Genomic DNA, 27,530 nt, shown 5'->3' with positions numbered 1-27,530 from the left:
TTTAAATAATAAAAGGTGAAGACAAAAGACAGATTCGACGAATTGAAGACGCAAACGACCAAAAAGCTCAAAAGTACAAAAGACAATCAAAGAGGTTCCAATTATTGATAAGAAACGTCTCGAAATTACAAGAGTACAAGATTCAAAACGCAAAGTACAAGATATTAAATTGTACGCAAGGACGTTCGAAAATCTGGAACCAGGACATAAGTCAACTCTCAACGCTCGACGCAACGGACTAAAAATTACAAGTCAACTATGCACATAAATATAATATAATATTTAAATAATTCTTATAATTATTTAATATATTATATTTATTTATAAAATGTCGGCAAACAAAGAGCCAAAAGCTGGTGAGCTGTATTCACAAACTCCGCGACTCGCGGAGTTTGAAGGCCAAAAGGGCCGCGAGTCGCGGAGCCCCAAAATTTGAAACTCCCTATAAAGCCATCCGAATTCTGAGCATTTTAAAATCACAATATATCCATCCATCTCTCTATCTATATCGTAAAATATATATATATATTTATATTTTATATTTTAATTTTAATTATAATTCTAATAATAAGGGTATGTTAGCGAATGTTGTAAGGGTGTAAGTCGAAATTCTGTCCGTGTAACGCTACGCTATTTTTAATCATTGTAAGTTATGTTCAACCTTTTTACATTAATGTCTCGTAGCTAAGTTATTATTATGCTTATTTAATCCGAAGTAATCATGATGTTGGGCTAATTACTAAAATTGGGTAATTGGGCTTTGTACCAAAATTGGAGTTTGGATAAAAGAACGACACTTGTGGAAATTAGACTATGAGCTATTAATGGGCTTTATATTTGTTTAACTAAATGATAGTTTGTTAATGTTAATATAAAGATTTAAAATTGGGCATTCCTATAAATTACCATATACACTCGATCGGACACGATGGGCGGGGTATTTATATGTACGAATAATCGTTTATTTAACCGGACACGGGAATGGATTAATAGCCACTAGAATAATTAAAACAGGGGTGAAATTATGTACAAGGACACTTGATATAATTGATAACAAAATATTAAAACCTTGGATTACACTCAGTTGATAACCTGGTGTATTCATTAAACAAAGTATTAAAATCTTGATACAGTTTAAGTCCCCAATTAGTTGGAATATTTAAGTTCGGGTATAAGGATAATTTGACGAGGATACTCGCACTTTATATTTATGACTGATGGACTGTTATGGACAAAAACCAGACGGACATATTAAATAATCCAGGACAAAGGACAATTAACCCATGGGCATAAAACTAAAATCAACACGTCAAATATCATGATTACGGAAGTTTAAATAAGCATAATTCTTTTATTTCATATTTAATTTCCTTTATTTTATATTTAATTGCACTTCTAATTATCGCATTTTTATTGTTATTTTATTTAATTGCACTTTTAATTATCGTACTTTTTAATTATCGCAAGTTTATTTTATCGCACTTTTATTATTCGCAATTTCATTATCGTTATTTACTTTACGCTTTAATTTAAGTCTTGTATTTATTTTTAATATTTTACATTTGGTTTTAACTGCGACTAAAGTTTTAAAATCGACAAACCGGTCATTAAACGGTAAAAACCCCCTTTATAATAATAATATTACTTATATATATATTTGTATTTTTATAAAAGTAAACTAATATAGTGTTAAGCTTTGTTTAAAGATTTCCCTGTGGAACGAACCGGACTTACTAAAAACTACACTACTTTACGATTAGGTACACTGCCTATAAGTGTTGTAGCAAGGTTTAAGTATATCCATTCTATAAATAAATAAATATCTTGTGTAAAATTGTATCGTATTTAATAGTATTTCCTTGTAAACTTCAATAGTATTTTATACCCCTCTGCTAAAACATCACCATGTCTAGTGCTCGAGTATATACGTTTATGCATGCTTGTATGCTAAATTTCATCGTTAAACAGTTTATAATGAATCACGAATTAAATACATATATTACTGGTAAAAGGTATATGATATACATGTTTTTGGAAAGCTGACGAAAAATCAATAACTTTTCATTTAGATATCGAATAATTTCGATGAACGGATTAAAAGATATGATCAACTGAATTATGATTAACGTTAATTGAAATTGCTTTTGAATCTGCAATTAAGATTTAAACAACTTGTTTACGAGATTGATAAATTGGATTTTTGAATATTACCAACCGAGTAAATGAATCCTTATATAAGGTACGTCTCGTTTTGCTGAACTATTGTCAAAATTGACTTTTTGAAACGACTTTGGATAACTTTTGTATGTCGATCTCGAGCATTAGGATTGTGATACACTATGACCTAACCTAGCTTGATAGACATTTATTGACCAACATATGTTCTCTAGGTTGAGATCTACGGTTATTTGGTAATTCGAGTTTCGGTCACATTTTGGTGAACGACTTTATATGCTGCTAAGGTGAGTTTCATTTGCTCCCTTTTTAATTGCTTTTGCAATCTATATTTTTGGGCTGAGAATACATGCACTTTATTTTAAACGCAATGGATACAAGTACATACTAAATTCTACACTGAGTTTGAACCGAAAATCTCTTAGCTTTGGTAACTAGTAACTGCCAGTTATAAGAACTGGTGGACGCGAGTAGTAGTATATGGATCCATAGGGCTTGACATCCCCGTCTGTTCCAGGTATAGAAACCCTAGCCTGAACTATAAAACAGAGGTATGCTATTTGAGTGTATCGTACATGTTGGTTGCATGTTAAACACATGGGTACTTATTAGATAGACATTAAAGCTTAGTTACTAGGATGCTCAATCTTATAGAATAATTTGATAAACTTTTCTGGATGAAACAACTGAAATCTTGTGATCCACCTTTACATACAGATTATACGAAACAATAAAACTATGAACTCACCAACCTTTGTGTTGACACTTGTTAGCATGTTTATTCTCAGGTTTCCTAGAAGTCTTCCGCTGTTTGCTTATATGTTAGACAAGCTATGTGTATGGAGTCTTACATGGCATATTTTTTAAGGAAACGTTGCATTCACCAAATCATCACCATGTATCTTATTTTGACTGCATTGTCAACAAAAGTACTATTGTAAACTATTATTTACAGTGATTGTCTATATGTAGAAATCATCAGATGTCGAAAACCTTTGATTTAAATATTCATTTATGGTGTGCCTTTTCAAAAGAATGCAATGTTTACAAAACTTATCATATAGAGGTCAAATACCTCGCAATGAAATCGATGAATGACGTGTTCGTCCATATGGATTTGGAGTGATCGTCACAGTTGGTTTCAGAGCGTTGGTCCAGTGAACCAGGTCTTGCATTAGTGTGTCTAACTGATAGTTGTTAGGATGCATTCGTAAGTCTGGACTTCGACTGTGTCTGCATGTCAAAAGTTTTGCTTATCATTTCTTGTCAGAAATTACCTGCTTATCATTACTAGTCTAGACATGTCTTACTGCATTGATTTCATGAATAGTGTATAGACAAAATTCGTATCATAGCGTATCTGCTAATTCATATCTTAGCGTATATGTTACTGTAAACTTTGCCTGACAGCTTTCGAAAGTTCCTCCGTAATTTACGGATCCCTTGTATTATATATATATATATATATATTCTATGTAATTAGAACATCATCCGATATCCAAAAATCATTTCATATCAAAAATCCTTTATCCAAACCGTGTAAGATGAATTCCGCATCTAGTTCGAATTCCTCAGATTCCGACAGCTATTCCGATATGGATTTCCACTCGAGCTCTGAAAGCAGCGTAACCGGAATGGATCAACCAATTAGCCATCATCTATTCTGGATGAATTGGGGATGGGTTCGTAATCTACTTAATCAGTGGAGACAGGAAGAAGGCGATCCCTTCCATCTACCACATTCACCTCTTGGCGAAGAACCTGAAGCACTTACCGGCGAACCCGTTCGTAACACCATTTTCACCCTCATTTCCAGAACAGCTCGCAACGACTACGTAATATCCAATATCCTAAATCTTATTCATCCGCTTGTCCGAACTGCCAATCATCCCAGTATAATAGAAGAAGTCGATGAGCTTCGCGCTCGGGTAGTGGCTTTGGAGAATATGGTGCAAGGATTACAAACACCAGCAACAGCACCAGCAGCATAACCAGTATCACCATCATCAACACCAATAGTACCATTACCACCACCAACAACAACATCCCCATCACACGCCTCAACACCACAATCTATACCTCGGATATCAACATCATACTCACCATAGGTACCAAGGGGTACCAACAACAATAAATGATGAAGTATTGATTCATAACTTCATCAGAGAAACATTCTACAGCAATTATGTAATTTCTAAAGTTTAGAGATTATCTATTCTAGCCTTAACCATAAATCAGATAGAGTAGAAACCCTGATCGGAATGGTGTATGATTTACAAGCTAGACTTGTTATATCACAACATCAACAGTACCGCCAGCATCATCAGCACCGTCAGTACTGTCAACATCGCCTCTAACATCACGAGCTCTGCCAGTTCAAGAAAGCACCGTGGACATCATTAAGAGTCAACAACGAGTATATTGTATCAATGAGTTATGAAGTAATAACTCAATTACTCTAAAGAATTTATATGTATATCTTATATATATAAATTTTAAAACCATCGTAAATCTTTTCGTACTAAGCAATTATGTATGAATTGAAAAAGGGTAAATATTACTCGGTTAAATTCATATTATTAATATGCTATGATGTACATCCTTCGATAACAACTTAACCTTCGTTAACTACAATCTCTATTTCAACTCAATGAATTCCATTTCCTAATAAACCAAGTGTATTATTCAATTACATAATTGATTTTATATTTTTATTTTCGATGTACTCGAAACTTTCCAGAAAATATCATCTGTGCCTTGCGAAGTTCGCAAGAATTCCACGAGCAACAACATCCTTCACCGAGGAATATCTGTAGAGACCCGTCCTAATCCATCCGGATGAAGTATATATCGATTACAAACGATTCACAACAGTTGATTACATCGCGAGGTAATTGACCTCTATATGATAAATTTTTACAAACATTGCATTCGTTTTTAAAAGATAAACTTTCGTTACATCGACAGTTGACAGGAATGTAAAGCATTTCATAATATATCCAAATATAATTGACTTAATAATAATCTTGATGAACTCAACGACTCGAATGCAACATCTTTTGAAATATGTCATGAATGACTCCAAGTAATATCTCTAATATGAGCAAATGCACAGCGGAAGATTTCTTTCGTACCTGAGAATAAACATTCTTTAAAGTGTCAACCAAAAGTTTGGTGAGTTCATTAGTTTATCATAAAGAATCATTTCATAATTTTAATAGACCACAAGATTTCATACTTCCATTTCTCATAATTATACGTCCCATGCATAGAGACAAAAATATCATTCATATGGATTGAACACCTGGTAACCGACATTCACAATATGCATATAAGAATATCCCCATCATTCTGGGATCCTCCTTCGGATATGATATAAATTTCAAAGTACTAAAGCATCCGGTACTTTGGATGGGGCTTGTTGGGCCCGATAGATCTATCTTTAGAGTTCGAGTCAATTAGGGTGTCTGTTCCCTAATTCTTATATTACCAGACTTAATAAAAAGGGGCATATTCAGTTTCGATCATTCAACCATAGAACGTAATTTCGATTACTTGTGTCTATTTCGTAAAACATTTATAAAAGTTGCGCATGTATTCTCAGCCCAAAAATATAAAGGGTAAAAAGGTAAATGAAACTCACAATACTGTATTTTGTAGTAAAAATACATATGACGACATTGAACAATGCAGGGTTGGCCTCGGATTCACGAACCTATATCAAGTATTAACACATTATAGTATAAATCAATTAAGTTTATATATTTGTTATGTATTAATTATTCTTATAATATATTATGATACTTATTTGATATTTAATTAATGTTATATCAATAATATTAGTTGAAACATAATTTTATGTAATATTAGTATATTTTATGTAATAATATATTTACATATATATCTTTTGTTTTGTAAAATTAATAATTGTAGAAATACCTAAGGATAATAATAATAATAATATTAATAATAATAATAATTTTTAAAAGTATAAAACTACCTTAGGAGTCAGTTTTAAAAAAATTGCACCAAGCCGGGCTCGAACCCGAGACCTCTCGCTCACTCATCAACACCCTTAACCATTCCTCCATTTCAGTTTTTCTGATTTATAATACAAACCCAAATACTTATCTATTACATGTTTCAACCCACTTCATCTTCTTCACCAAAATCTAAACAATCAAACAACTTCATTCTTAATAGTCAATCATCAAAATGGTTTTAGGACTTCTAAACAAACATGAAACAAAAAATAAAAATGTGTTCATGATATAAAAAAAAATGAGAAAAAAAAAAACAAAAAAATCCTACTGCTTGCGAGTAGCCAAGAAAAAAAAAATTTTGTTTTCAATTTTGAGTTCGTTTTGGACAATCTTTACAACATGAAACATATTTCAAATCATTCTTAAAAACTATTGAAATCGTCAATTGAACTTAAAACATCAAAACAAGCTCTAATTTCTCCAAGAACAAAACAGTTGACTTTTGACAATTTAACTTTGACTCGCAAATTCGAATTCGTTATCAAGAATTGGAACTTGAGATTTTGCAGGAAGTTTAAGTAAATGATTCCTAACAACTCTACATTTTTAGTTTTTGAAATTTGTTTCGAATTCACGTTAGTGTATATCACTGTCAAGAACTCAATAATTGATTTTTAGATTAAGAGTGTTATAGGTTATGATTACAACATGAATTGTGTTGCAAATCATTCCTATAATCTTTATGGATCATCAAATTAACTGGAGATATCAAAACAAACTCGAATTTGATTCAAGAACACTTAGTTGACTTTGAAAACCAAAACTTTGACTCTCAAATTAGAAATTAATAGAAAGAATTGAGGATTGAAAACTTACAGATAGTTTAGATAGACGATTCCTAACATGACTGCATTATTACATTTTGAAAATTTGTTCTAAATCAAATAATGGTAAAAAAGATGAATGTACAGAGTGTCGAGCTTATTTTCTGGGTTTTCTTTGTTTTCAACTCAAATTGCAGTTTGTAACTTATATAGAGTGATTAGGTACATGATTTAACAGTTAAATTGATTTCCAATTGATTTGTGAAGTAGACTTGTAACAAACTGGAGACATGAAGTACGTAAGTTATTTTCATGTGAAGAAAAAGAAAAAAAATTGATAGTTACTTCTAACAGAATGGGATTCCCTATTTTTATTTTTAATAAATATTAATAGTAAATACCCTAATAATATTAATAATAATTCTAATAAAATAACTAAATAATATCATAAAAATGATAATAAATAAAAATAAGAATTCGTTTAAATCATAAATAAATTTTAATCTTAATTACCTTGTACATTATTTTACATTTTCAATTCAAATGATTATTTTGTATTTTATTAATACAACTTAATATGCACTCTTATATTTATATATGTATATATATTTACATATTTATTTACACACAATTGTTCCAATTGATTTGTGAAGTAGACTTGTAACAAACTGGAGACATGAAGTACGTAAATTATTTTCATGTGAAGAAAAAGAAAAAAAATTGATAGTTACTTCTAACAGAATGAGATTCCCTATTTTTATTTTTAATAAATATTAATAGTAAATACCCTAATAATATTAATAATAATTCTAATAAAATAACAAAATAATATCATAAAAATGATAATAAATAAAAATAAGAATTCGTTTAAATCATAAATAAATTTTAATCTTAATTATCTTGTACATTATTTTACATTTTCAATTCAAATGATTATTTTGTATTTTATTAATACAACTTAATATGCACTCTTATATTTATATATGTATATATATTTACATATTTATTTACGCACAATTGTTCGTGAATCGTCGAAAATAGTCACAGGTTAAATGAATCTATATAAATAGTTCAAACATTTCGAGACTCAACATTACAGGCTTTGCTTATTGTGTTGGAACATATAAAGATTAAGTTTTAATTTGGTCGGAAATTTCCGGGTCGTCACAGTACCTACCCGTTAAAGAAATTTTGTCCCGAAATTTGAGTGGAATGGTCATGGCTGACAATAAGTATGTTTTCATGACGTATCCGAGCTAGAAATTAGAGTTTTATCATCAGTGAGTAATATAGGTAAAAAAAAAATTGATTACGCGAAGAGTATAATCGAAGCTATCGCAAGAGAGGGAACTGATGACGTAGTTATGATTGATTTCCGGAATTCATGGGATTTAAAGAAAATCTTCGTAATAAGATTTGGTTCTTCGGCGATATAGGAAATTAGATCTTCTTTGATTAAATGCAATAATCTGTTTCGATTGCTCTGTCGGATATTTTACTATAAATCCACTCCCTTCGTTTCCTTATTTTCACAGCTCACACCTTCCATTCTTTCTCCCCTGATTCATATTTTTAAAGCATTCATTAATATGCTCCATCCAGTTCTGATCCTTGATATACTCTTAACTTTCATATCTGTCATTCTTCTCTTTCATCTACCACCGGAGGATTATATTTACTTCTACTATTATCTTGGGGTTATAGTGTTTTTAATTTTCCCGTGCCTTTACGTGGTAATACGTATTGATATGCACGGTTTGTAATTTATGTGTTGTTGTCGAGCTTTATATTTTCTTTATATTCAAGAGTTCCATACTTTCGTCTCCTCTTCCCGACTTCAAGTCAAGCGAATAATGGTCCGGAATTCGTAGATATGGATTTTGAAATGAACATAGTTAATGTTTGATAATGCAAAAAACGAACATATATTTCATAGCATTATTCCTCAAGAAAGACAAGCTTTTAGTTGCAATTGTTCTATTTACAAGTGATATTCGTTTAAATAATAAAAGATGAAGACAAAAGACAGATTCGACGAATTGAAGACGCAAACAACCAAAAAGATCAAAAGTACAAAAGACAATCAAAGAGGTTCCAATTATTGATAAGAAACATCCCGAAATTACAAGAGTACAAGATTCAAAACGCAAAGTACAAAATATAAAATTGTACGCAAGGACGTTCGAAAATCCGGTACCGGGACCAGAGTCAACTCTCAACGCTCGACGCAACAGACTAAAAATTACAAGTTAACTATGTATATAAATATAATATAATATATAATTAATTATATTAATTATATATATATTATATTTATAAATAAATCGTCGGCAAGAAAGACTCCAAAAGCTGGTGAGCTGTATTTACAAACTCCGCGACTCGCGGAGTTTGAAGGCAAAATAGGCCGCGAGTCGCGGAGGCCCAAAGTTTCAAACTCCCTATAAAGCCAACCGAATTCTGATCATTTTTCATCCATCATATATCATTCTCTCTATCTATATACGTAAAATATATATATATAATTTATATTTTAATTTTAATTTTAATTTTAATCTTAATAATAAGGGTATGTTAGCGAATGTTGTAAGGGTGTAAGTCGAAATTCTGTCCGTGTAACGCTACGCTATTTTTAATCATTGTAAGTTATGTTCAACCTTTTTACATTAATGTCTCGTAGCTAAGTTATTATTATGCTTATTTAATCCGAAGTAATCATGATGTTGGGCTAATTACTAAAATTGGGTAATTGGGCTTTGTACCATAATTGGGTTTGGATAAAAGAACGACACTTGTGGAAATTAAACTATGGGCTATTAATGGGTTTTATATTAACTAAACAATACCTTGTTAATTTAATATACAAATTTATAATTCGACGTATTTATATATAACCACATACGCTTGACTGGGTACGGTGGGCGGGATATCTATAAATACCAATAATTATTCATTTTACCGGACACGGAACTGGATTAATAGTTAATAGACTTGTTGAAACAGGGGTGAATTACATTCAAGGGTAATTGGTGTAATTGTTAACAAAGTAGTAAAACCTTGGTTTACACGCAGTCGATAACCTGGTGTATTCATTAAACAAAGTATTAAAACCTTGTTACAATTCGAATCCCCAATTAGTTGGAATATTTGACTTCGGGAATAAGAATAATTTGACGAAGGCTTTCGCTCTTTATATTTATGACTAATGGACTATTATGACAAATCCGTATGGACATATTAAATAATCCAGGACAAAGTACAATTAACCCATGAGCTTAAATTTAAAATCAACACGTCAAACATCATGATTACGGAAGTTTAAATAAGCATAATTCTTTTATTTCATATTTAATTTCCTTTATTTTATATTTAATTGCACTTTTAATTATCGCATTTTTATTGTTATTGTATTTAATTGTACTTTTAATTATCGTACTTTTTAATTACCGCAAGTTTATTTTATCGCACTTTTATTATTCGCAATTTCATTATTGTTATTTACTTTACGCTTTAATTTAAGTCTTGTACTTATATTTATTATTTTACATTTAGTTTTAACTGCGACTTAAGTTTTAAAATCGACAAACCGGTCATTAAACGGTAAAAACCCCCTTTATAATAATAATATTACTTATATATATATATATATTTGTATTTTTATAAAAGTAAACTAATATAGCGTTAAGCTTTGTTTAAAGATTTCCCTGTGGAACGAACCGGACTTACTAAAAACTACACTACTGTACGATTAGGTACACTGCCTATAAGTGTTGTAGCAAGGTTTAAGTATATCCATTCTATAAATAAATAAATATCTTGTGTAAAATTGTATCGTATTTAATAGTATTTCCTGTAAAAATATAAGCTATTTCGTATACTACTCTGCTAAAACATCAAGTTATTTTTGGCGCCGCTGCCGGGGAACTCTCTTAAACGCCGGAAGCGCAACGCTAATATATAAAAAAAAGAATTTTATTTTACTTTTATTAAAATTCATTTTTATAAAAGTACGTTTTAAATATTCAAAAATATAAAAAGAAAAACAAAAATTTATATATTTTTAAGAGTTTGTTAAAAATTTTATAAGTTTCTTTATTTTTATTTTAGTTTATAAAAATATAAGTTTTATTTAAATATCTTTTATTTATATAAAAACAGAAAATTAAAAAACATAAAAAAAAAAAACGCGTAAAATAAAAAAACTATTCCAGAGTTGAAAACTGGAACTCTCTTAATTACGAATTATTATTATAATTATTAATATAAAACCCTAATTAGGTTTTAATTAAATATGTATTTTAGTTTTTATTAATATTTTGTTTAATTAGTTTAATTAAATTGTAAAATTAATAGTTTTAATAAATAAATAATATAAAAATAATATTTTTATAAAAATTGTACTTTTTACAACTTTTTGTTTATTTTTATATTTTGTCCCTTTTTAATCGTTTTAGCGTAATATTTAGCTCATATTTAGTTTTAAACTTAGTTTTTGCCATAGTTATTTTTTACTTCTAGATTTTTAGTCTTTGCCGTAGAATTCCTTAAGTGCTTTTTCTTTAGACTAAGATTTAGGTGCTTTAGAATTTTGCGACACCTTTTTAAGTTTTAGTTTCTTTTTAAGTTATTTCCATTTGGGATTTAGTTTTTCCTGTAAGCTTTAATATTTTTAGACGACTTTTACCTATGTATCAATTATCATTCCAATTAGTAATCTCAATTTGCGATTATAATTTTAAGTTAGTTGTAGTAATAAGGTTAGGTTAGTCAAGTGTTTTTAAGTGTTATAAGTTTCTTTTATTTTTCCGTCACCTTTTATTTTTCAACCATTTTTCTTTTTCGACCTTTTTTCGACGAACTCTTTTTCTTTCTTATTTCTCGCTATTCTAGTTTTAGGACATAGATTTTTTATTCTACTTCTTATCTAAATTTCTTAAAATTACGAAAATTTATTTTAAGTGGTTAAATTGATAGACATCAAAATTTTCTGGTTCGTAGTAATAGTTGGATTTGTACGTGGACCGGGTTATTGGAGCCAAACAGTCCTCAATTATATTGAGACCAAACGAATCCTGCCCCTCTGCTGCATCTTTTGGCTATTCGAAATGTGGGCAAAATCAGAAAAGTCTATTGATTGGATAACTTATTATAATTTTTCTTTCCTTTTAAAAACTAATAGGATATTCAGTGAATGCACCGAGCAAGACGTTCACCACCTTTTGTACGTTCACCACCTGTAACTAGATCAAGACATTTAGCAAATATTACCGCCGTTGATTTTTCTTTAGAATCGTCATCCAGTCGACCAAGTACTCCAGTTCAAATTTCCGATAATCCATTTTTTGAACCCGACCTCACAATTGAGAATCCAGAGAATATTCAGGAACGATTCGTAGATCCTGAACCACTAAACTTTCCTCCGGAACCACCAATCATTCAAACAGAGATTGTTGAGGAACGAACCATTAAATCAGAATCCTCTAGTGATTCCGATTCAACAAATTCAATTATGGAGAATCTGGAACCTTTAAGTATGGAAGACCGAATGAGAGCTAAACGCACTGGCCAAGGTCACGCAATTACTCATCCAGGCATTAATACGCCAGATTATGAAATCAAAGGACAAATTCTACACATGGTGACTAATCAATGCTAATTTAGTGGTGCACCGAAGGAAGATCCAAATGAACATTTACGTACCTTTAATAGGATCTGCACACTATTTAAAATCCGAGAAGTGGAGGATGAACAAATATATCTCATGTTATTTCCATGGACTTTAAAGGGAGAAGCCAAAGATTGGTTGGAATCATTACCTGAAGGGGCGATCGATACATGGGACGTTTTAGTTGAAAAATTTCTTAAACAATTCTTTCCGGCATCTAAAGCCGTAAGACTTCAAGCAAAAATTGTTACGTTTACACAAAAGCCAAATGAAACTCTATATGAGGCGTGGACTAGATATGGAAAGTTATTAAGAGGATGTCCGCAACATGGTTTAGACACCTGTCAAATAGTACAAATATTCTACCAAGGATGCAACTTCACTACAAGGAAAGACATAGATATAGCAGCTGGTGGTTCTATTATGAAGAAAACCGAAACTGATGCTTACAAAATTATTGATAACACTGCTTCCCACTCATATGAGTGGCACCAAGAAAAAGATATCGTTAGATCATCTAAAGCAGCTAGAGCCGATTCTAGCCATGACTTAGATTCCATTTCCGCAAAGATAGATGTTGTCGAGAGACGAATGGAAAAGATGACTAAAGATATTCACTCAATACGAATTAGTTGTGAGCAGTGTGGAGGACCACATTTGACAAAAGATTGTCTCAGTATTGAATTAACAATGGAACAAAGAGAGAATATTTCATACATAAACCAAAGGCCTGGAAATAATTATCAGAATAATTATCAACCGCCAAGACCAATTTACAATCAAAACCAGAATTATAACAGAAATATTCCATACAACAACCAACAAGGTCCTAGCAATCAACAAGTATCCAATAATACTTACAATCAGCAAAGACCTAATTTTCAAAACAAACCACCACAACAAACCGATGATAAAAAGCCGAATTTAGAAGATATGATGATGAAGCTAGTTGAAACTCAAACGCAGTTTTTCACATCTCAGAAACAAACCAATGAACAAAATGCTTAAGCATTTAGAAATCAACAAGCTTCTATTCAAAATCTGGAACAAGAAGTAAGTAACCTAGCAAGGTTAATAGGTGAAAGAAAACCGGGAAGTCTACCTAGTGATACAAATGCTAACCCCTGGAATGAAACAGCTAAAGCCATTACCACAAGAAGTGGTACAACACTTAAACCACCGGAAATACCTGTAACTTCTGATAAAGGTATTCCTACTCCACAAGAACCACAACCTGATCAAGATAAGGAAAAAGAACCGGTAGTTGAAAAGGTTAATGAAGATAACACAGCTAAGGATAAACCTTATGTTAAACCATACCAACCACCACTTCCTTACCCGAGTAAAATGAAGAAAGAGAAACTTGAAGCCGAGCAATCCAAATTCTTGGATATGTTTAAATAGATAAATGTAAATCTTCCTTTCATTGATGTGATTTCAGGAATGCCTAGATATGCTAAATTCTTGAAAGATCTAATCTCAAATAGAAAGAAAATGGAAGAACTCTCGGCTGTTACCATGAATGCTAATTGTTCAGCAGTGCTGTTGAATAAGATACCAGAAAAATTATCTGATCCAGGAAGTTTCACAATTCCATGTTTTCTGGGTAGTCTTAGTTCAATAGAAGCATTAGCAGATTTAGGTGCTAGTATAAATCTAATGCCGTATTCACTATACGCTAAACTAGACCTTGGAGAATTGAAACCAACCAGAATAAGCATACAACTAGCCGATAGATCGATAAAATATCCTAGAGGGATAATGGAGAACATGCTAGTTAAAGTTGGTACTTTAGTATTTCCAGTAGATTTTGTTGTTCTGGACATGGAAGAAGATTCTCAAGTCCCTCTCATATTAGGAAGACCATTCTTAAACATGGCTAAAGCAATGATAGACGTGTTCGGTAAGAAACTGACCCTAAGTATAGAGGATGAGAGTGTTACATTTTCAGTTGATAGAGCAATGCAACAACTGCAATCTGCAGATGATACATGTTATTATATTCAAACTATAGATGCACATGCAGAATTATTAGAAGAATTTCCAGAATTACAAGGAACATGAGAATGTTCTTTAGGAGAAGGTAATGAACCAATTGATGAAGCTGAAATGTTAGCTACACTTATAGCTAATGGATATGAACCAACAACAGAAGAAATTCAAATGCTAAAAGAAGAAGACAGATATCGATACAAATCATCGATAGAAGAACCTCCGAAATTAGAGTTAAAGCCACTTCCAAACCATTTGGAATACGCTTATTTACATGGTGAATCTGAATTACCTGTAATAATATCGTCTTCTCTTACTGAAAATGAGAAATCACAACTCATTTCTGTGTTGAAAGCTCATAAACTAGCCATTGCATGGAAGATTCATGATATTAAAGGAATAAGTCCTTCGTATTGCACACATAAAATCCTTATGGAAGAAGGTCATAAAACGTATGTGCAACGCCAACGAAGACTAAATCCTAATATGCAAGATGTAGTTAAGAAAGAGATTATTAAACTGCTAGATGCAGGTCTAATTTATCCAATCTCTGATAGTCCATGTGTAAGCCCAGTTCAATGCGTGCCTAAGAAGGGTGGCATGACTGTCATTACAAATGAGAAAAATGAGCTTATTCCTACTAGGACTGTAACAGGATGGTGTGTATGTATTGATTATAGAAAATTAAATGACGCCACCAGAAAAGATCACTTTCCCTTACCTTTCATAGATCAAATGTTGGAAAGATTAGCCAGAAATAGTTACTATTGTTTTCTAGATGGATTTTCCGGATATTTTCAAATTCCAATAGCACCCGAGGACCAAGAGAAAACCACATTCACGTGCCCTTATGGTACTTTTGCTTACAAACGCATGCCATTTGGACTTTGCAACGCCCCAGCAACCATTCAAAGGTGTATGATGGCGATTTTTCACGACATGATAGAAGAATGCATGGAAGTTTTCATGGATGACTTTTCAGTCTTTGGTGATACATTTGAATCATGTCTAGTTAATCTTGAACGAATGCTTATTAGATGCGAACAATCAAATCTAGTACTTAATTGGGAGAAATGCCATTTCAAGGTTAAAGAAGGCATCGTTCTTGGTCATAAAATTTCAAAAGAAGGAATTGAAGTGGATAGAGCTAAAGTAGATGTAATTGCTAAACTTCCACATCCCACCAATGTTAGAGGAGTTAGGAGTTTTCTAGGGCATGCCGGTTTTTACCGACGTTTCATAAAAGATTTTTCTAAAATTGCCACTCCTATGAATAAACTCCTAGAAAAAGATGCTCCATTCATCTTTTCCGATGAGTGTATCAAATCTTTTAATATTCTTAAAGAGAAACTCACTAATGCGCCGATCATGATAACACCAAATTGGAATCTACCATTTGAACTAATGTGCGATGCAAGTGATTTTGCAATGGGAGCCGTTTTAGGACAAAGGATTGAAAAACGATTTCAACCTATATATTATGCTATTAAGACGTTACAAGGAGCACAAACGAACTATACAACTACTGAAAAAGAACTCCTTGCTATTGTCTTTGCTTTTGACAAATTTCGATCATATCTCGTTCTAGCAAAAACGGTGGTCTATACCGACCATTCTGCTCTTAGATACCTATTTTCAAAATAAGATGCTAAACCAAGATTAATCCATTGGATCTTACTCTTACAAGAGTTTGATATTGAAATCCGAGATAAAAGAGGAGCAGAAAATCTCGCCGCTGATCATCTTTCTCGTCTTGAAAATCCCGAATTAGAAGTTCTAAATGAATCGGCCATACAAGACAACTTTCCTGATGAATATCTATTGAAGATAGATTATAAAGAAATTCCATGGTTTGCAGACTATGCAAACTACTTAGTTTGTGGATCCCTTGAAAAAGGATTATCGTACCAAAGACGAAAGAAATTCTTCAGTGATATAAAACACTATTTTTGAGAAGATCCACATCTGTTTAAAAGTTGTCCAGATGGAATAATACGCCGATGTGTATTTGGAGATGAAGCTAGTAAAATATTAAACCATTGTCACACAGGACCAACAGGAGGGCATTATGGGCCTCAACTAACAGCAAGAAAAGTTTATGATGTTGGATTCTATTGGCCTACAATTTACAAAGACGCACACCTTCTTTGCAAATCCTGTGATGCTTGTCAAAGGGCCGGAAAAATAAGTCAACGTGATGAAATGCCACAAAATGTCATACAAGTATGTGAAGTATTTGACATTTGGGGTATTGACTTTATGGGTCCATTTCCAAAATCTCATAATAATCTATATATACTCGTAGCCATTGATTATGTATCTAAATGGGCGGAAGCACAAGCTCTCCCAACTAACGATGCACGAGTTGTAGTCAACTTTTTAAAACGTCTTTTTGCAAGGTTTGGAACACCGAAAGCTTTAATAAGTGATCGGGGTACTCATTTCTGTAATAATCAACTTGAGAAAGTTCTTAAAAGATATGGAGTAACTCATAAAATCACCACCGCATATCATCCACAAACAAGTGGACAAGTTGAAAATACCAACCGAGCTTTAATACGTATTCTAGAGAAAACCGTAGGATCAAATCCGAAGGAATGGTCCATTAAATTGGAGGATGCACTCTGGGCTTTTAGAACAGCCTACAAAACTCCAATTGGAACCACACCTTTTAGACTTGTTTATGGAAAAGCATGTCATCTTCCAGTAGAAATTGAACACAAAGCATTTCGGGCTTTGAAGAAATGTAATCTTGATTTACATGAAGCCGGACGTCTACGATTAAGTCAACTAAATGAATTAGAAGAATTAAGACATGAAGCATACGATAATTCATTAATCTATAAGGAAAGAACGAAGAAATGGCATGATAAAAGAATTAGAAGTTCAAAAGAATTTAAAGAAGGAGACAGAGTTCTTCTTTTCAATTCACGATTCAAGCTATTTCCTGGAAAATTGAAATCAAGATGGTCTGGACCATTCATAGTCAAAAGAGTTTTCCCATACGGAACGATAGAATTAATAAATTCAAAAGGGATTGAATTTAAAGTTAATGGTCACAGAGTTAAACATTACATACATGGTCCAATGGAAGTCGACAACGAAGTTAATCACAATTTCGACACCACAGCTAACTAAGTGTGGGGAGAATCAAGTCTTTAAAGGATAATATGTATTTCTGTTAGAGTTAGATTGTCTGTTTTCGTGTAGTTCTCGAAAATGGAACCCGAATGGTCTTTCCCTAGCAGACCCTAAAGAACTAGTCTTCTCCCCCCATTCTGAATTTTTATTTTTTTTAGGTTTTTACAAAATGAAGACTGCCTGTGAACTAAACCATGGTCTAATGCTACATGCTTTGATCACTAAACGTAATAATGACATACTACCGAGTAAAATAGTATCAGTAATCAGAGAAAGAATGGACGGAGTTAGAAAAGAATCCAGATGCGAAGATAATAAGTTACAATTTGGTAAAGGAAAATCAAAATCCGTAGCGAAAAGAAGAGCACGACACCTAGAAAGATGTCACAAATGCGGAAAATGGTCACATGGAGGTAAATGTTCAAATAATCAAACCTATTCAAACACCGAATTTGTTACTTTATGCAGAGACGGACCGTTCATATGTTTAGAAGAAAAGACACTGAATGCTCGAGGTTACGCCTATGTAGCTATGGAAAACCAATTAAACCTACTATCTTATGAATGAGATAGATCATATAACTAAGAAATCTATTTCACAGGTATGTCTGTACAGTTTTTATTTTATTTTTTTATTTTTAACCTTTTGATAATAAACGCTAATTTGTTTGCTAAAAAGTATTAAATTGGTATTGAATAAAATTAGGTTTGGCGACCGAAATTATTGATATCATTCAAAAATTTATTACATCACTGCGAAATTTAACGTTTATTCTTAAGGTATAAATATCTTTAATCAATCAACCCAAAATATTTCAAAAATTCGTCATGAGTTAAATTAGGTCTTGGAACCGAAATTACTTTACCGAAAAGAGGGGCGCATATTTTTGATAATATTTGATTGATTAAAGTGGGATAAAAAGCCAAAAAGATTTTTAATTTAATTTTTACCATGTTTTTAAAATTAATATTTAAATCTTAAATTAATATTGTAAACTTTGTAAAATCAATATATTTAAAATTGTGAATATTTGAAAAATTAATATAAGTTTGGTGTGAATTTATAATATGAATTTTTAAATTAAGTTTAGTGTTAATTTTTAATTTTTAAAAAATATGAATTTTTAATTTTATGCATTTCAATTTTTAGGTTTGGTGTGAATTTTTAATATTAATTTTGAATTTTATATTTAAGTTGTGTGAATTTAAAAACAAAAATTTACTTTATCTCATTAAGTTAAAAATATGATTTTTAAAATTCGTCGTAAGTTGAAGACTAGGTCGTTGAACCGAAATTGCTTTACCCAAGGGAGGGACGAGAACTTTTATTATCATTATTTTTAATCTTATTGAATTAAAGTATGCCAAAAACATTAAAAAACCCAAAAAATCTTAGCTTTTAAAACAATCGCTATAAAAAGACAAATTTTAAAATTTTGTCGAAGGAGGACTAGGACATCGATCCGAAACGACCTCGTCCTAAATAACAAGGGAAACAAAATTTTAAATTAATTAATTAATTGTTTTAATTAGTATAAGATGTTTAAAAAAAAAAAAAAAGCAAACTCCGCGACTCGCGGAGCTTGAAGCTTTAATCTCCGCGACTCGCGGAGGGACCAATTTACAGAAGAAAAAAAATAAAGCTGAACGAACAGCTCAAACCACACCCCACAAAAACATATTACGAAGAACAGCTGCGAAAACCCTCGAAAATACACGAAAAAAACCCCCAAAATCACAATTTTTAACCGTTAATCATCAAATCTTTTTACTAAAATCATGTTGAGAAGGATGCTATCAAGGAATTACTCAAGAAAAACGGTAAATTTCTACATCTAAACACCATTTAATCCGAAAATTAGTGTTCTTGAGCAATTTTTTCCCCAATTTGATTTTGATGCTTTTTAGTGTAATTATGCTTAAATTGTTTATGTATTATGCTTGTATAACCTAGATTGATGCTATTTAACATGATTAGAAGTCTTAAACTTCAAATTTTGAGTAATCTAGGGTTTGTGTTCTTGAGCAAATTTGGGGCTTTTTGATATAAACAGGTTATGGCCGATTTTTGTCATGAATTGTTGCTAAATTAAGTAGTGTAACATGTCTAGGTAGTTAAATGATCCAAACTTTGAGCCTAAACATGATTTTGAGAATTAAAGTGGACTTTTTCAAGTCTAAAATTCATGAACTTGATTTTTGAAAGATAATGCCATTTGAAACCTGTTTAATTGCTAGTAATGATTATTTTGACATGTTATTTGAGTTGAATTCTTATGAACTTGGCGAACATTTTCGTATATGCTTATTTGAAAAAGTGTAGATTTGATAAAAATGTGAAAATGAGCTTAAGTTTGATATAAATTGATCATGTCATTGTAATTATTTTGATTGATGATTTTGCTGACACTAATGCATATTTGGATGCACAAAAATTGTGTTTGATGTGTTTTGCAGACTGAAAGGGGTGAATCTTCATCCCAAGCTCGCAATGCTCCTGCTGAGAATGTGGAACAACAGGAGGTGGATAACTACTACAAGCAAGATATACCTCACCCAGTCATGACATTTTCTGATATGCACTTGGAAGAATTGCACCCGAACCTGAGATTTGTCAGACTTTGGATAGATTATCCAAAATATCAAAGGGGTTTGCATACTCTTCATTCTAAGGTTGTTGAGGTACCTAGGGTCATAGAATGGGGACCCTTAGAAGCTGTAGAATTGGCCGGGCCAATTAGGGAATTACTTGCACAGAGGTATGGTAATTCTACTTTTAATGACTGGGTACGTTTATTCACCATGCGTAGACCTGTATATAAAGTATGGTGTGAAGAATTGTTGTGTAGTATAGAATTAAATGATCGGGTAGCTAGTTTAACCGATCGATCTTTTATTAGATTTTTGTTAGGAGGTTCGATGCGCCACATGTCTTTACTAGACATGGCTCAGGCTTTACGTATATATACGCCTGAGGAGTTAGCATCTGCCGATTGTAGAGGGTTGATACTAAATGGTAGAAAGATAGATGAAAATTTTGATACACACGGTGTATGGAGTCAAATGACAAGCCATCACCGATTCAAAGGGGGAAATTACTCTTATTTGGATATAGATAGAGCTGAATTAAGAGTGATTCATAGGTTTTTAGCTAATTCGATTACACAAAGAGGTAAGAACAAGGAAAAGGTAAATGAACAGGATTTGTTTTACCATATGTGTATTCGAGACCCACAAAGCGCTGTAAGTATACCTTATTGTGTGGGTTATTATTTATCAGCTATGGTTAGGGGATGAGACCGCATAGCATAATAGGAGGTGGTATTTTTATTACTTTGATTGCTGAATATCTCGGTGTGGATATAAGTCGGGGGGATTATTAGTCGAAGAACCAGAACCCCGCGATACTATAGGTTTAAATGTATACCATGGTGCGAAAGTTTTGAAGAGGCGAAATAACGCCGCAGTACAATACCATGGTAGACATCCACAGGTTGAGAGAAACCAACAGCAAGGTAATGTAGAAGGGGGAAATGAGATGCAAGAAATGCAAAGGTTTATAGCTTTACAGGAGTACGAAAATGCTAGACAGAGAGCATTTGAAGATTGGCAAGTTCATCAGAACCAAATCATAGCTCATTGCCAACATATAGGTAGAAACTATATTCCTACACCAAAACCCATATTCCCTCCCTGGTCTATAGAGATGCAACCACCGTATCCTACGTATAACCCTGCCGAAGCATTTTATAGCACCTATGGTTATGCATGGAAACCCTATTGGTACCAGTATCATCCCTAGTCTACTTATTTTTTTTATTTTGTAATTTGTAATGATTGATACGTTTAATACTTATGTTAATATTGTAATAGTTTTTATAATTTTCTAACTTTTATTCTTAGATTTTAATAATTTTTGAATGTGGGGTAATATACCAAACTTCAAAAATATGTATATATGTTTGCAGTTTATCTTATGTACACAACAGGGTAAAACAACGCATTTTCAAAGACTGACATTAAGTTCAGCAAAAGCAACTAATTTTGACGACAAGATGCAAAATATATGTGAAATAACAACAAGACGGAATGAACAAATGATGTGCACCATTTATCATTCAGCAAACAAACGCCAATATGTTTGGAAACTTTGGTAAAATTTAATCAATTTCACACAAATCACCCTCAATAATTTAAATTGTTACTGATTTCTTGCAAATGAGGGCATTGCAAGATCTTAAGTGTGGGAAGGGGTTAAATTCTTTCGGATTTTAAATTTTTTTTACTTTATACACTTGGTTACCATTAAAAATACTAGTAAAGCAGTAGTTGTATTAGAATCTAGTGCTCTCTGATAATAAAGAACAGTCCTAGTCTTATATACTGACTACCCAATTCTAGTAAAATTTTTAAAAATTTTCAATTAAATGAACTCAAAATCATGTTTATACATATTTATGAACGATAAAACTAGGTTTTAACACCGAAATTATTGTTACCTAAGAAAGGACATAAATTGAGAAACAAACCAAAATGTTAAAATTCATTTAAAATGGAATAGAGGACGATAAAAAGGAAAATAAAAGCCAAGTGTGGGAAAATTTACCAAGTTATCTTAAACATATGTCACATATATCTGTAACAAATAACTGAAAATACTTTTGCTTTGGACTAAACTAAACTGTTTTACCCGATGAAAGAAAAGAATAGATGGATCTACACGATGAATCAATTCCATCATTAAAAGGAAGTAAAGCCTTCCGAAAAAGACACGCGCTTCTTGATTTAGGTCATGAAGTTGTCGTCCAGACCAGCTGTAGGTTGACGAAAAATCTAGAAAAGTCATCACTAAAATCAGCAGGAAATCCACTGACCTCAGCATTAAACAGGGTCGCCAAGTGGTCAGATTTATCCTAACCATGAGAAGGATTTATCTCGTAAAATGGGGGGGCACCATGCAAATTAGCTGGATAAGACTAATGAATCAGATCCCCAGAAAGGATAATCTCCTTAAAGATTAAAAATCAGCTTTTAAGACTGATATTACTCAATCCTAGAGATTGACCTTAAAGATTGAGAATTCAAACTCATGGAATTCAATGATATCTAAACTCGAGCTTGAACGAGAAAATATTTTGATCAAAAATTACAAACCGATTTATTTTCTGAAAACCCTATTTTCAATGCGTTCATTACCATTAAACGTAAAATTCTAGGAATTCACCTGGAATTCATTAGGTCACCTGAACCAAATCGGGTGTCAACCGTAAGAACGGTGGTTGCATAGCATGGTCAAAGACAGGACCTTGTGCCAGACCGAAAAATCATAAGGGTGAGCTTTACTATTGCTCCTACCAATGATAGTAATTGCATCCGACACGTTATAGACCATAATTAAAAGCATGTCAGGGGACATTGCCTTAACAGTTGCTTGTTCAACGCTTTCCTTTACAACCGGACGGTAGTTTACCGAAAGGTAATATACGGGACAAGTAAACTGGACGTGTTGCTTTCCTAATACAAGGTTAGCAAGTGAGTGACACAAAACCGCAAGTTTTGAGCTAAAATTTTCAAATCTGAAACCCATCAAACCCACAAAAATATTTTACAAACACCGGTAAAGGGTTATTCCGGAAAACTTATCTAGGGTAAAAACTAGATTTAATTTTCAAAAGATCAAATTTTTTCATAAAGATCCAATTTCCTTAATGGATCTAAATTTTTATAGTCATGTGGGACTGTAAACCATATAGTTACTACCATTGTTTATACCGCCGTATAGAAATCACTGATGTACAAAGTGTGAAGAATAAAGAAGTGATTCTAGTATTTCAAGACGATATTGCTTGAGGACAAGCAACGCTTAAGTGTGGGAATATTTGATAATGCTAAAAACGAACATATATTTCATAGCATTATTCCTCAAGAAAGACAAGCTTTTAGTTGCAATTGTTCTATTTACAAGTGATATTCGTTTAAATAATAAAAGTTGAAGACAAAAGACAGATTCGACGAATTGAAGACGCAAACGACCAAAAAGCTCAAAAGTACAAAAGACAATCAAAGAGGTTCCAATTATTGATAAGAAACGTCCCGAAATTAAAAGAGTACAAGATTCAAAATGCAAAGTACAAAATATAAAATTGTACGCAAGGACGTTCGAAAATCCGGAACCGGGTCCAGAGTCAACTCTCAACGCTCGACGCAACAGACTAAAAATTACAAGTTAACTATGTATATAAATATAATATAATATATAATTAATTATATTAATTATATATATATTATATTTATAAATAAATCGTCGGCAAGAAAGACTCCAAAAGCTGGTGAGCTGTATTTACAAACTCCGCGACTCGCGGAGTTTGAAGGCAAAATAGGCCGCGAGTCGCGGAGGCCCAAAGTTTCAAACTCCCTGTAAAGCCAACCGAATTCTGATCATTTTTCATCCATCATATATCATTCTCTCTATCTATATACGTAAAATATATATATATATAATTTATATTTTAATTTTAATTTTAATTTTAATCTTAATAATAAGGGTATGTTAGCGAATGTTGTAAGGGTGTAAGTTGAAATTCTGTCCGTGTAACGCTACGCTATTTTTAATCATTGTAAGTTATGTTCAACCTTTTTACATTAATGTCTCGTAGCTAAGTTATTATTATGCTTATTTAATCCGAAGTAATCATGATGTTGGGCTAATTACTAAAATTGGGTAATTGGGCTTTGTACCATAATTGGGGTTTGGATAAAAGAACGACACTTGTGGAAATTAAACTATGGGCTATTAATGGGTTTTATATTAACTAAACAATACCTTGTTAATTTAATATACAAATTTATAATTCGACGTATTTATATATAACCACATACGCTTGACTGGGTAATGTGGGCGGGATATCTATAAATACCAATAATTATTCATTTTACCGGACACGGAACTGGATTAATAGTTAATAGACTTGTTGAAACAGGGGTGAATTACATTCAAGGGTAATTGGTGTAATTGTTAACAAAGTAGTAAAACCTTGGTTTACACGCAGTCGATAACCTGGTGTATTCATTAAACAAAGTATTAAAACCTTGTTACAATTCGAATCCCCAATTAGTTAGAATATTTGACTTCGGGAATAAGAATAATTTGACGAAGGCTTTTGCTCTTTATATTTATGACTGATGGACTATTATGGACAAATCCGTATGGACATATTAAATAATCCAGGACAAAGGACAATTAACCCATGGGCTTAAAATTAAAATCAACACGTCAAACATCATGATTACGGAAGTTTAAATAAGCATAATTCTTTTATTTCATATTTAATTTCCTTTATTTTATATTTAATTGCACTTCTAATTATCGCATTTTTATTGTTATTGTATTTAATTGTACTTTTAATTATCATACTTTTTAATTATCGCAAGTTTATTTTATCGCACTTTTATTATTCGCAATTTCATTATTGTTATTTACTTTACGCTTTAATTTAAGTCTTGTACTTATATTTATTATTTTACATTTGGTTTTAACTGCGACTAAAGTTTTAAAATCGACAAACCGGTCATTAAACGGTAAAAACCCCCCTTTATAATAATAATATTACTTATATATATATTTGTATTTTTATAAAAGTAAACTAATATAGCGTTAAGCTTTGTTTAAAGATTTCCCTGTGGAACGAACCGGACTTACTAAAAACTACACTACTGTACGATTAGGTACACTGCCTATAAGTGTTGTAGCAAGGTTTAAGTATATCCATTCTATAAATAAATAATTATCTTGTGTAAAATTGTATCGTATTTAATAGTATTTCCTGTAAAAATATAAGCTATTTCGTATACCCCGCTGCACACATCAATGTTCTAGAAGGAAATTGTAATGGCACGATCTTAATTTTTCAAATTACTAGAATATCTGAAAAGATAGAACTATTAAGAATATATGTTCTTGATATACTTGGAGATTGGGTAGAATGTAAGAGTCGTGTAAAATGGCACATGATGACGTTATGATCTGTGAATCATCACGTTCCATTAGAAACTCAGCATGACTTACTATAATATAATCACGTTGATCAAGTGTCATTATATTATACTAACTCATGCATCAGTTCCCAACATTACTTCAATAACATTCATATTTCAAGCTTAAAAGTTTACAGAATATAGAAACTAACAGTTTCTATATGATGTAACACTGATAGCACGAAGATATTAATGATTTCAGATAAGAATTGTTATGAAAATATTCTCGGAAATATCAAAGATATTTATGATGATATTTTCAAAATTTCTGAGATCGAATGTTGATGAAGAAAATCCTTTCGCAAGGATTTAGAATAAATAAGGAGCAAGATATTCACTAAAGACTTCATCAGAAACAGAATCATCAGGGTTCTTTATGTACAAGTTTAGTCCTTGTGATTTGCTCAGAGTCTCCTTCATGGTTTGCTCAATTCGTTTTTCAATACCAAACTTCCTTTTGAGCTTTTCCAACGTATCTTTTTTTTATCAAACTTTTGACTGTTAAAATCATCCATAGTTTTTGTTACTTCATTCAACTTTTCAAAATTTAGAGCATTAATTCACAGACTGGGTGCTTTTCTGAATTTCAGAATGGAAGATCATAGTTCTAAGAGATAAATGTTATATGGATACATATAACTGTTGATGTGGAAACGTTGCGAGACTCAAAATACAAATTTGCTGATTCCCGGTAATTGGTATGGCAGTTCTCGTTACAAGATGCGGATGAGTATATGATAGGGTTTCAATGAATAAATATAATGATTTGTCAGAGAGATTTAAGCCAAAAAAAACAACGAGGCTGCTGGTACGTCTTCTGGTAATATGGTGGAATATAAAAAAATTCTCCGTTATAAAAAGGGTAATTGTATATATCAGGATTATAGTAAGGTTACTTCGAATGAAAAGTCGAAGTTGACTTGCTGGAGCTGTGACAAAATTGGCTACTTTGAAAAGGGATCACAATGTTATTTTTGCTAATAAATGCCAAAGGATCTGATGCGGCTACGTGTTAAACTTTTACTCAGTTGCCGAGAGTTTCTCAGGTGCATAACTATATGCATAAACCTTTCCTTCCGTAGATGAAGTGCGGTTGATTCATCCTATCGATTGAGGTGTTTTCAAGAATCATGAAAGGTTTGAACGCAGATTGTAATCGTCAAGATACAGATGAGGTTTAAGATGAGATCAAGTGGCAAACTTGAAGATATGTTTAGTTTCATATGTTATAATCAATATTTTAATTCATTTTAATTATCCAATGTCGATAGTCCATATTTGATAGTCCACAATTAACAGTCCGATAATACATATATAGCTTAATATATAATATCCGAATTAATTAATACGTATCGGGACCCGTGTACATATCTCAGACTCGATCACAACTCAAAGTATATATATTAGTATAGAATCAACCTCAACCCTGTATAGAGAACTCGATCATTACTGCATATAAAGTGTCTATGGTGATTCTAAATAATATATATAGATGCATCGATATGATATGTCAAAACCTTGTATACGTGTCCCGATATTTAAAGTGCGTAAAATAAATAACAGGAATTAAATAATGATAACGAAAGTGCGTAAAGTAAATAACATAAATTAGATGACAATAAATAAAATTGCGGGAATGTAAATTGCGATAATTAAATTGCAATAAATAAAATGCGATAAATAGAATGTAATCAGTTAGCTAGGAACAGTTAGCTGGAA

Source organism: Rutidosis leptorrhynchoides, chromosome 8 (genome assembly GCF_046630445.1).
Source record: "Rutidosis leptorrhynchoides isolate AG116_Rl617_1_P2 chromosome 8, CSIRO_AGI_Rlap_v1, whole genome shotgun sequence".
Taxonomy (NCBI): Eukaryota; Viridiplantae; Streptophyta; class Magnoliopsida; order Asterales; family Asteraceae; genus Rutidosis; species Rutidosis leptorrhynchoides.
The sequence above is the reverse complement of the archived record's forward strand: the minus strand, read 5'-3'. Positions refer to the sequence as shown.